The sequence below is a fragment of the Bos grunniens genome, chromosome 24, assembly GCF_055505025.1.
Source record: "Bos grunniens cultivar Pamir isolate PY7600 chromosome 24, Bosgru_T2T1.0, whole genome shotgun sequence".
Lineage (NCBI taxonomy): Eukaryota > Metazoa > Chordata > Mammalia > Artiodactyla > Bovidae > Bos > Bos grunniens.
The window spans coordinates 60,797,793-60,809,988 of NC_141188.1; the positions used below are offsets into that span (position 1 = coordinate 60,797,793).

Below are 12,196 nucleotides of genomic sequence, written 5' to 3' on the forward strand. Positions count from 1 at the left end.
GTACACACACAGCTGATTTACGTGGCTGTACAGCAGAAGCTAACACACCATTGTAAAGCAATTATGCTCTGATAAAAAGACAATAAGAAAAACAAAACAGAACAAACCCCCCCAACCCAAAAATGGCCCAAATAGTTCTTTAAGACTGTTACACCGATTTATAGCTAGTGTGAGATGCTTTGTAATTTATTACTTATACTCCTAGCCACAATCAATCTTTCTCATACATTTAAGGCCATTAAGGAATATTTTATATAATTCCAGTATCTTAAATTGTTTTAGTGTTGATTCAAAATTTAGATTTCTTTGTTATACACATAAAAGGTATTAACTGACAGAAAGTCTTTAGGGTGCTATGACAGTTTCTCAGAATCCTTGTAATTATTTATATAGAGCATAGTTTTTAATAGAAGAGTTTTGATCTTGCCTTTAGGCTACAATTTGGAGTTGTTCCCAGGAAAGATTGAGAAGGAATTGATGGTTCAACTAAGCCTCATATCTATCAGAAAATGAATTTTGTGTGTGGTGTTGGCTCTTTACCTGGGCTTTTTTGTTTGCATATATTGAAATTCATTTATATTAGAAATTGTTTTTTTCTTTTTTAAGCAAGGACTTTTTATTCTGCTGTAATGAGAAGTTCAGACACTTCATTTTCACCTCCTACTTGGGACCTTCCTTAGTTACGATCATCACTTATATATAAAGTTTTGAGACAGAATGTACAGCTCTTCAAATTAAATGCCAGTTGCTACATTAGGCTGTTTATTCATCTTGCGAAGCATTAAATGCCAACCATAAAGTGATGATGCTGGTAATAAGCACAACCTCTATTATCACATGAATGCATCAATTTAATCTAATTTATGATGAAATAAACAAAATGATGATTTAGTGATGATTCAGTGGCTTCATGGATGATTCAGTGATCATTCAATTAAATGTGTTAAAAAAAATTGGCAAGTGAACTGTGAAGGAAGTATTTAATTTCTCTCTCTTTTTTTTTGTTCATACCCTATTTCAAAATCGATTCAAGATGGATTAAGTAGTCAAATGTTTTAAAAAAGAAAAGAAGAGAGAAAAAGCAAAAATTCTGTGAAAGATGAAATTTCATCTTGAGATAAGATGCTATTGCCTAGATCATATTCTTTGTGGTTTCTTCCACTGTGCTTATGTATTTATATGCATGACTGTTTATTGTATTAGTCAGAGATTTTCAGATAAGCAGAAGGAAAAGGGTGTGTGTGTTTGTGCATTTTTATATACATGTATCATACGTATAATATAATATATAAAATGATGAGTAGACTCATGAAATGATTGTCAGTTCAGTCGCTCAGTCGTTTCTAACTCTTTGCGACCCAATGGACTGCATCACTCCAGGCTTCCCTGTCCATCACCATCTCTTGGAGCTTGCTCAAACTCATGTCCTTCGGGTCAGTGATGCCATCCAACCATCTCCTCCTCTGTTGTCCCCTTCTCCTCATGCCTTCAACCTTTCCCAGCATCAGGGTCTTTTCCAACGAGTCAGAAATGATTATAGAGGCTATGAAATCTCAAGATCTGCTGTCTGTAATCTGAAGACCCAGAAAAACCATTGGTGTTATTCAGTTCAAATTCAGTGTCCTGAGAACCAGGGAAATCTCAGTCCAAGGGCAAGAAAAGAGATGAAATGTTCTAGCTCCTGCAGTGAGACGGGAGAAAAGGTTGAATTCCTCCTTCCTTTGACTTTTTTCCAGGCTTTCAACTGATTAGATGACACCCACCCACACAGCGAAGGGAAATCTACTATGGTGAGTGTTCAAATGCTGATCTCATCTATAAACACCCTCACAGATACCTAGAAACAATACCTAATCAGGGCATCACGTGCCAGGTCAAGTTCACTCATAAAATTAACAATCACATTTACCAAATGGAAAATTCATGAAATTAAAAAATCAAAAATATCTGATTGAAATTTTGATACAAACATGGCATAAAATTTAGGAGGTTTACAGCTTTAATATATAAATGATGCAGATAAAATTGATTTTCTTACTCAAAATATAGTAATAGATGATAATTAGGACATAAGAAAAGAAACAAAAAAGAGGAAACACAAATGCAAAGAAACCTATGAAAACATATTTAACCACTCTAAAAAATCAATAGAATGTATTTTCAACTGTTATTTTTGATGGCTGTTTTGTTTATTAAAATGGCACATTTGAATGAGATGGGTTCAATCAATACCAGCGAGGTTATTGATTGAAACCATCAACCTCCTCATGTTCTTCCTATGGAAATGTAAATTGATCCAATCTTTCTGGAAAGCAATTTGCAAGATTATCAACACACTTTAAAGTGTCTGTAGACTTTGGTTTCCTCTTTTGTACATTTTGTCTGAGGAAATAGTTTATGAGAAATCATAATTTATGTATAAAAGTGTTCATTACAGTGTCATTTGTAATACCCCTAAACCTGATAAACTGCTAATTGAGAAAATAGCTCAGTACATTACTGTATGTTCATATGATAGGATATTGTGAAGCCATTGAATCTGCCGCAAATAAAATTTGCAAAAGAATGTGATAAATTAAGTGGGAAAACAGTATAAATTTATGATAACATCTGCTAAGTGTTGACCAAAACCCACTTCCTCCTTTTTTTCTGGTAATAAATAGATTATATTTGTAGTTGGGTAGTGTCAAGTGGTAGGCTTCCCTGGTGGCTCAGATGGTAAAGAATCTGCCTTTAGTGCAGGAGACCTGGGTTCAATCCTTGGGTCGGGAAGATCCCCTGAAGAAGGGAAAGGCTACCCACTCCAGTATTCTTGCCTGGAGAATTCCACGGATAGAGGAGCCTGGCAGGCTGCAGTCCACAGGGTTGCAAAGAGTCAGATATGACTCACCGACTAACACACACACACAGGGTTAGGTGACTAAATTCTAATGGAATATTTGTAGACATTTCCTTTTCCCCAAAGACATCCCAAGAAAGATGATCTGTGCTTGTTCCCCTTCCATTGAGTATGACCATGGAGACATTGGAACAAACTGGTTAATGACACAGAAACTTCTCCCTGAATGAACACTCTCCCCATTCCTAAAACACACACATGCAGTCACTCAAAACTCAGAGTAAAAAATATACTTTATGTGCTTGTTACAGATTTATGTTTTGCTTTTGTTTAGATCGCCCTGGTTTTTCTAAAACTTACCAAGGATACACATGGGGAGATAGCATTAAGAATACAACATAATTCTCATGGATCTTTCCATAACTGCACATGAGAAGCAGGATGCTGCTCAGGCATTGTCTTAAGTCTCCTGGAGCTGTCCTCCACTGTGTTTTGTGCATAAGCTGTTGCCTCACCTGGTAGCATCCTCCATTTAGGCCCTTTCTGGAGCTCTGAGGATCCTCCAGTGTGCATTGCCATGGCTACCAGGTACCCTCATCTCTCTTGGCGCATCTCTGAGGTCCAAGAGAGTGAGAAAAACTGAAACGATGCTCAGGTGAAATCTGTTTTATTCTTTCAGCATCAGCACTGCAAATGAAAAAAAAATGTTTACTTTTTTGAAGATGTATCTTCTTCAGTGCAGTGAGATGTTCCTTTGCTAAGGAATTAATTTTGCCATATAATTATTTTAGTCAAACTAGGCTGCTCAATTAATATAGTGTGGTGATTTCATGGAAACATATCCAAGATTTCATTATTTCTACTTGGAATTAAAATGATAATTAAAAAACATCAGTATTAAAAGTCCTTTTAATGAAGTGGGATGAGAAAATTTTATTGTGTTCATTTTATTCTTCAAGTAATTAATATCTATGTTTTATTACATTTTATCACATTTGATTTGTATAATCAAATTTGGCAACCTTACAATATTAATTTTATATATTCCTAATGATAATCTCTATAATACATTTAGAATTTTTGATATTTATTATAACCTGAATAACTATATTCTTCAGCAGCACAATTATTCATATTGTTCACATTTCATAGAGAACCAAAGTCAAATAGCTTTTTACTTAACCAAGGCCGTGTAATTTTGGTGAAGTCAAGACATGATCCGTATTATCCAGGCTCCCAAGAGGAAGCAGCTGGCGTACTTGGAATAGGGTAATTCACAGAGAGGTTAACCGTTAAAGAGGCTTTTTACAAAGACCTGGGTGTGGATAATGCAGAAACTGGCATTGTTACTTCCTGGAGACCTGCAGGGATAAGAGGAGGGAAGAGTTACTGGAGCCTGGAGGGCTAGCTTCCAAAGGGGTCAGCTGCCTTGAGAGAATCACTGACCTTCAGAGAAGGGAACCAGTCCACTCTCACAGGGAAGGGAGTGGGAAATAAGTGCGCAAACCCCATCTCCTTCTTCCGTCTGATTTCCTGCCAAGGTGGTCTTTGACCAAACCTAGCCAAAGCCAAGGGGAGCTTTCACAGGGTTCCTGGAAGTCCGCCCACCGACCAGGGAGGTGCAAGAAGCAGGGCGGGCATCCGAGACTGGAGCTCAGGCTGCTTCTGACGCGGCTGCTCCTCCTGCCTTCCCAGCAAGGAGGACCTGTTTTGTTCACTCTCAGAGGTTAACTGATGACTCAGAAACGCTCTACTTCTGTCCTTTCTCCTCAGCACGTTACTGCACAGCCGTTGGTAAAAGAGGAGATGAAGACTAAACTAGTGGTTTCTGAGGATTCTGCTGAATCCAGTGATTATAAATAAAGCTCAGTAAATAGAGATTGAAAAGAACTCTGTGCAGTATATTTGTTATTTGGCAGCTCTGTCTAGGGCCTCCCTGGTGGCTCAGACAGTAAAGAATCCACCTGCAGTGCGGGAGACCCTGGTTCGATCCCTGGGTTGGGAAGATCCCTTGGAGAAGGGTATGGCAACCCACTGCAGTATTCTTGCCTGGAGAATCCCAGGGACACAGGAGCTGGTGGGCTATAGTCCACGGGATTGCAAATAGTCGGTCATGACTGAGCAACACACACACACAGTCTATTGTAAGTCAAATACATGTTTCCATTTAGACTCTACAACTGAAGGGGGAGGATACACACACGCGCGCGCACACACACAAGCAAACTCCACAGCAGTGGGGTCAGTCCTGCCGCAGTTGCTGTGGCTGTGCAATGATGTTCACACTAGCAAACGGCCACGGGGGGCACCATGGCAGCTGTACCTTATCCAGACAGTGGCCCTGGCATGACCGTGGCTTTCTTCTCTGCTACCCGGAAGACTTAATTTCTGTTCCTTCGCCGATGGGCAAAGTATCTTCTCAATGCAAGCATTATTCTTCAAACCTCAGGTCACAACCAGTAGTGAAATAATAGGTAACCAGCAACAGTTAAAAAAAAGAATGTGACAGAGGAAAAAAAATATCACTTCTATTAAATTTAAGTATTATTTCATGAGAACTTTGGAGTTTGTGTGTGTATGCTTGTTATTGTCTGTATATATGTGCTAGATTAGATGTAAAATCAAATTTTAATACGGAAAATGATGAAAGAAGCTTGAAAAACATTCTGAAGTATATTTCAAGAGTCTGATTGTACTTTTTATTCACATGACAGGTTAAGGAATTCATGGACTTAAAACAATAAAGACATAACATCAGTAATTTTTGAATGGGTTCCATAAGCTTGATGTTACGAATAAAAATTATGTTTTTTTATTATGAACAAAATTTTGTTAAGAACAAAAATCATGTTCACCGTGAACCAAACTGAAGTCTTAGATTATATGCTTAAAAAAACTGTATCCTAAGCTTTCACATGGCACGGTAATTTTCTCTCCATCAAAAACTTTGAAAATAGACAGAGAGGAAAATGTAAGAGAATGTGTGAGTATTAAGAAGGAAATCAACAACTGATACTTGTACTGTGTTATTCAGTTTACAAGCCACTTTCAGGTCCACTGGATCATTTGATTTTGTAAACAAACCTGTAAATAAGTAATGTTATTGGATATTTATGAGAAAGCTAGGATTCAGAGGTTATACCTTGCCCAACTTATGTATAACATATATAGAGCTCAGAAGTGGCTTGCTGGACTTCAAATCAAGGTCATGTGACTATTCAATGAATAACTGTTATCTTTAGAATTTGAGATGTATTCTTTCCTTTATTATCTTAAATTGAGTGTCATATGGACTGATTCATTCTTTTTTATGATCTCTTCTCTAAGTCTGTTGTAACTCAGAAAATGATTAATTTGATTTAAACATTTCAATATTAGCCCTTCGTATTGTGTCTCTCAGCAGTTCATGCCGATATTTAGATATATCTGGATTGCCAGATGATTGAAGAAATAAGATTTATTTATGATGAGACTGGTAGAATTTCCTAAAAATAATGTATTAAAGAACATGAAAAATACAGACACACAAACTTGGTCCAAAGAAGATGAGTTCATGCTGGAGGGAAGTGTGGATTCTGATTATATAACCATGTGTGCACTGAAGACTTCCTTTATTCCAGCCCATTTAAACCCCTTTCCTAATCCCAGGGCTAAGGAGCTTCACTGATGAGCGCATTAAAGCTAAGGTCACTTGAGAGTTTTGCTTTCCTCTCTGTGACATAGGAAATACATAGGTTCTGTGTAGGAGTGTGTAACCCTGTCCTTGATGTGGGGCAATTGCTGGAGCCCATTGGGTGCCATCAGGCTTCCCAGGTGGCTTCATGGCAGAGAATCCGCCTGCAGTGTTGGAGATGTGGGTTAGATCCCTGGGTCAGGAAGATGCCCTGGAGAAGGAGATGGCAACCCACTCCAGTGTCCTTACCTGCAGAATCCCACGGACAGAGGAGCCCGGCCGGCTACAGTCCACGGAGTCGCAAACAGTCTGACACAACTTAGCGGTTGAGCATGCATTGGCTTTACTAGTTTAAGCCGGTTTACGTGGGGTGAAAACAGAGAGAGACTATCAGCTTGTCTTGAAAGGAGTCCACAAGAACAGGGCGGCTGCTCTGAGCACGAGCACCAACCGTGAACCGGGACACTCGCCGCAGCCGCCGGAGCGCAGGCTGGGAGCGGGGGGTGCCACAGGGTGCAGAGCGCGGGTCACGGGAGTCGAGCTACTCAGGACTCTTGATGCGCGATGTGCTTACTTATTCAGCAGATACTACAACCGCAGTGCAGTGTTAGTTACTACGGATATAACGATAAGCCAGACAGACAGGGCTACTGCCTCCGCACCTCCAACCCCATGCGGATTAGAGTCTCTCCAAGAAAACAGAGAAGTGAGGAAATAATGGCACCCCCAGAGTTGTTTGTGCATAATTGGGGTTGAGTGGACGGAGGAGCCTGGTGGGCTGCAGTCCACGGGGTCGCTGAGGGTCGGGCACGACTGAGCGACTTCACTTTCACTTTTCACTTTCCTGCATTGGAGGAGGAAATGGCAACCCACTCCAGTGTTCTTGCCTGGAGAATCCCAGGGATGGGGGAGCCTGGTGGGCTGCCGTCTATGGGGTCGCACAGAGTCGGACACGACTGAAGCGACTTAGCAGCAGCAGCAGCAGACTAGACTTCCTGTAATCAAGGGTCGGGGCAGAGCCGGAAGAGAGTGGTTTATTCCTGGTAATATGGTCCTGGTGTGCTCTCCAGATTAGTGTGACCTAGGAGAGTTATTACAGCTGTATTGCAGTGCTTGCTTCGTTCTGTATCTTACTATGGTGGTTTCTATGTAGGTATTTTCTCCCCACTAGTTTTGAATGTAGTTAAAGATAGGAAAGAATATCTTCTTTAAAGTCTTTGTGTTTCCCGCAGCAAGATGCCTAGGATAACTTAGCACAATGGAGTTTTGTTCAATTAAGTAATGGATGTTGTAAAGTATGATCTCAAGAGTATGTGCCTTTGAAGTGGACTTTAAAATTGTTTCTTGATTATTTATATATCTGGTAAAAGAAGATTATTGCAGAGATGAAAAAGGAGGCATCTCTTCCCAGGCTAGGATTCCTGGAGGACATGAGACTCAGTGCTTACATCCTTCTGTAAGAGAAGCAATTTTGCCATTGTCGTGATTAAGAAAAACTAGTTTTAAATGAAAAAATTCACAACATACAGAGGACTCACCGAGTCTAAGTTGGAATTTGTTGTGCTTTATAGATGAGTTACTGAAGTTCCTCGTAAGTACGATATTACAAGATCTTTGGAACACTTAAATTCACAAAGATAATGCCTAGAGTATTCTATAGCACAGGCTTCCCAAATGGCAACCCACTCCAGTACCTTTGCCTGAAAAATCCCATGGATGGAGGAGCTGGGTAGGCTACAGTCACAAAAAGTTGGACATGACGGAGCAGTTTCACTTTCACTTTCCCTGGTGGCTCAGATGGTAAAGAATTTGCTTGCAATGCAGGAGACCTGGGTTCGATCCCTGGGTTGAGAAGATCCCCTGGAGAAGGGAATGGCTACCCACTTCAGTATTTTTGTCTGGAGAATTCCATGGACAGAGGAGCCTGGCAGGCTACAGTCCATGGGGTCACAAAGAGTTGGACATGACTGAGCGACTAACGCTTTCACTCCACTTTCATTCTTTAGCACAACCTACCCGTTTAACCAGAAAATGAGTTTTCCTTTAAAAACTTGTGGTCTGAAAAGATTTGGACATATTTTGAATGAAGTCATTGGAGTAGGTATTACTTTTCAATGAACTAAGTCTTAATTTAGGTTTATTTAGTTTTATTTCTACCGTATTATTTTTCCCTTGAGATAAATCTTGATTCACTCAACAAAATTTATCACAAGGCTTATTCATTTTTTTTTCCAATTTCATTTGAGGCAATCATTTTCTTGAAAATTTGGCTATTATTTCTGAGTACATTGTCAAAAAAGGCTATTTCATTTGAATTATTAGATTTTTACGTTTTAAAAAGTACTTTAATATTTCTCTTAGTTTAGTCAGTTTAATGATAGCTTACTTGGCTTTGATTTTTAACCCTAAGGAGTTCAGTTCAATGTGTTCTTGTTAATGTTCTTAACCATTAGTGAATAAATTCACTTATCAAAATTTTATTTGTAAATTAGGTAAAGAATAATATGATTTAAAAGCTGTAGCTACTTTTTATAACCTCTCCAGAAACACATCATTTACTTGCCAGATAATGTTGATTTGAAATTTCTTAGTTACGAACGTACTTTCACATGGATATTATTCTCGGTTCCATTTCAGTGATTTTGATGTATGAGCTCACTGAACTCTACTGTGCGTCTCCTACGCACAGAGAATTTGGGATTTTCTTTTCCGTAGTGAAGTTTTATCCTATTACGTTTTATCCTCACGAGTGGCAAATGCCATGAGGAAGGCACAAATAAAATACTAATAGGAGTTCAAGGAGCTAATATTCATTTCAGTGAACATTTTAGAAAATAGGAGGCATTTGATGTAGGTCTTATGAAAGTGTCAGATTAAAACTGGCGGAGTGCAGGGGAGGATGGGTCACTCTAGGTGAGAATAGTATTAAACCCTCTCCTGAATCAACTGCTATTTCTCAAAGTATCATCAACATTCCAACCACCTCGTTTGGGATATTAGCTGGTTCTCAAGTGTATTTTTACCTTCACAGTATCTGTGCTTCTGTTTATTTTTATTTATTTTCTTTATACTTTTCTATAGTATTCATCATCTACTGTTGCTGTCACGATTCCCTAACCTGCCTAGAATTCTTGTAATTTTTCTTTACTCCAGTGACACCTGTTTGTATCTCTCATATGGCATTTTACTTCCAATATATATTTTTTAATTTGTTAATTTGACTAAGTCTGTTTTTCTACAAACTCTGAATTCAACTCTAAGCTATAAATATTATGACTTTATCTTTGCATTGCGTTTGTACAGTATCTAATATGTAGTACACATTTGATAAATTGGATAAATATAATTTTATCTCAAGTTGTTTGCTGAGGAGACTATCAGAATGTTAGAACGGTGTCATCTCATACACAATACTTACTCTAATATGGGGCCAAACAATTTGATATGATGGAGGAAGACATAAAAACTCCCTTGGACACAATTATTTCCTACTCTGGTGCTTTAAAATAACCATAAGAATTTATTCCAAAGCCTAAAATTAATGCATTAAATATACTATGTACTCAACCTATAATTGATAGGTAACCTGTAATTGAGGTAAGATAGCTTCAAAGGAGTCATGTTTTCTTGATGGGACTATATGTATATAGAAATTCTAGAGCTAATGGTTTAGTCTCCAGAATATATAAATAACTCTTGCAACTCAACAAGAAAAAAGACAAACGATGCAATTAAAAATGGGCAGAGAAATTTAATGGATATTTCTCCAAATAAATCATGCAAATGGCCAATAAACATGTGAAAATATGCTCAATATCTTTAGTCACTGGGGAAATGAAAATAAAAACCACAATGATATATCACTTTATTCCTGCTAGGATGACTGTAATAATTACTTTCAAAACCCTGGAAAATGAAGAGTATTGGCAAGTATGTGGAGAAATTGGAAACTCCCTACATGGATGGTGGGAAAATAAAATGGTATACTTGCTGTGGAAAACAGCTTGGCCATATCTCTAAAAACAGAATTATCATATGACCCAGAAGTTCCAGTCTTAACTTTATACCAAAAAAAATGGTAAAAACATGCAAATCATAAACTAGCCCAAATTCAGAAACAACCCAAGTGCCTACCAACTGATAACTAAATAAATTAAAATGATATACCCATTTGATGGAATATTATACAACTATAAAAAGGAAGTACTGATACATGCTACAGTGTGGACGAACTTTGAAAACATTATGCTAAATGAAAGAAGCTAGACCAAAAAGGCCACATATTGGATAATCCCATTTTAATGAAATGTCCAGAATAGGAAAATTCATGAATACTGAACACAGATTAGGAATTGCCAGAGACTGGGGGAAGGAGGAAATGGGATGTGACTGCTTAATGAGCATGTGATTTCCTTTTTGGCACAATGAAAATATTCTTAAATTAGAAAGTGATGATGTTTGTATAGCATTTTGAGTGTACTGCTGCTGCTGCTAAGTCACTTCAGTCGTGTCCAACTCTGCAACCCCAGAGACAGCAGCCCACCCGGCTCCGCTGTCCCCCGGACTCTCCAGGCAAGAACACTGGAGTGGGTTGCCATTTCCTTCTCCAATGCATGAAAGCAAAAAGTGAAAGTGAAGTCACTCAGTTGTGTCCGACTCTTAGCGACCCCATGGACTGTAGCCTACCAGGCTCCTTTGTCCATGGGATTCTCCAGGCAAGAGTACTGGAGTGGGGTGCCATTGCCTTCTCCCACTAAATCACAAACTTTACAATGGTTGGAATGGTGAGATTTATTTTACTTCAATAAAGAAAATAAATTTGAAAACCAGTCAAAACATCTTGCCTAGTTAACCTTGAAGAGGTAAGTGTGCTAAGATGAAGGTTTTCATCACATGGGCTCTTCAAGAAATATACTGGGTTCCAATTCCCATGTTCAAACTCACTCCAAAGTGAATCCTAATAATCCTAATGAAAATACTCTTTTGTAATGTTGGCAGATTTTTTTTTTATACATAGTGAAAACTTTTATATGTGGAATTAGCCAGCTGGACTCAGTTTGCTGCTGCTAAGTCACTTCAGTCCTGTCCGACTCTGTGCGACCCCATAGACGGCAGCCCACCAGGCTCCCACATCCCTGGGATTCTCCAGGCAAGAACACTGGAGTGGGTTGCCATTTCCTTCTCCAGGACTCAGTGTAGATGATTCCAATTTTGTTGGCAACATCCAAAGCGTCATAGTCAGGAGCCAGGTGAACATACGCCTTCTTCTCTCCATTGGGCCTGATCAGAGTATTGACCTTGGCCATGTCAACTGGCAGAATTTTTATGACTTGTGTGTAACCAATAGATTATGTCAAACATACAGCCTTGTGAGACAGTGAGAAGACCTGGATAAGGCTTTGAGAATAAAAAGGGATTAATCATTATGTGACAACTGGTGGAAACTGGAGTGTCCTGAGCAAATTGGAATGTGTTGTTGGCCCTAAGACTGCGTATCATCCGAACTCTGACATAGTTGAGATAAAATTGTAGAATAGAATTCAACCTGAATTTCATGCCTTCAATCCTTTTGCTTCATGGTTGTTTTAGTCATTTGTTCATTCATTCAATAAATATCTACTTAGCCTCTATTTAGTGCTGTGTGTGGTGTGTGGGTGTGATCAGCCGTGTCCGAGTCTTTGCGA

At 38.8% G+C, this 12,196-nt stretch overlaps 1 long non-coding RNA gene across 2 annotated transcripts in view; it reads left to right on the forward strand.

Annotated features, from left to right (window-relative positions):
* LOC147346393 (uncharacterized) overlaps positions 1-12,196 on the forward strand; it is a 50,931-nt gene that overhangs the window by 26,563 nt on the left and 12,172 nt on the right. For both annotated transcript variants that reach the window (XR_015153606.1, XR_015153605.1), the window contains exon 2: positions 1,737-1,790. This is a non-coding gene — a long non-coding RNA (uncharacterized LOC147346393). The remainder of the gene's footprint in view (positions 1-1,736; positions 1,791-12,196) is intronic.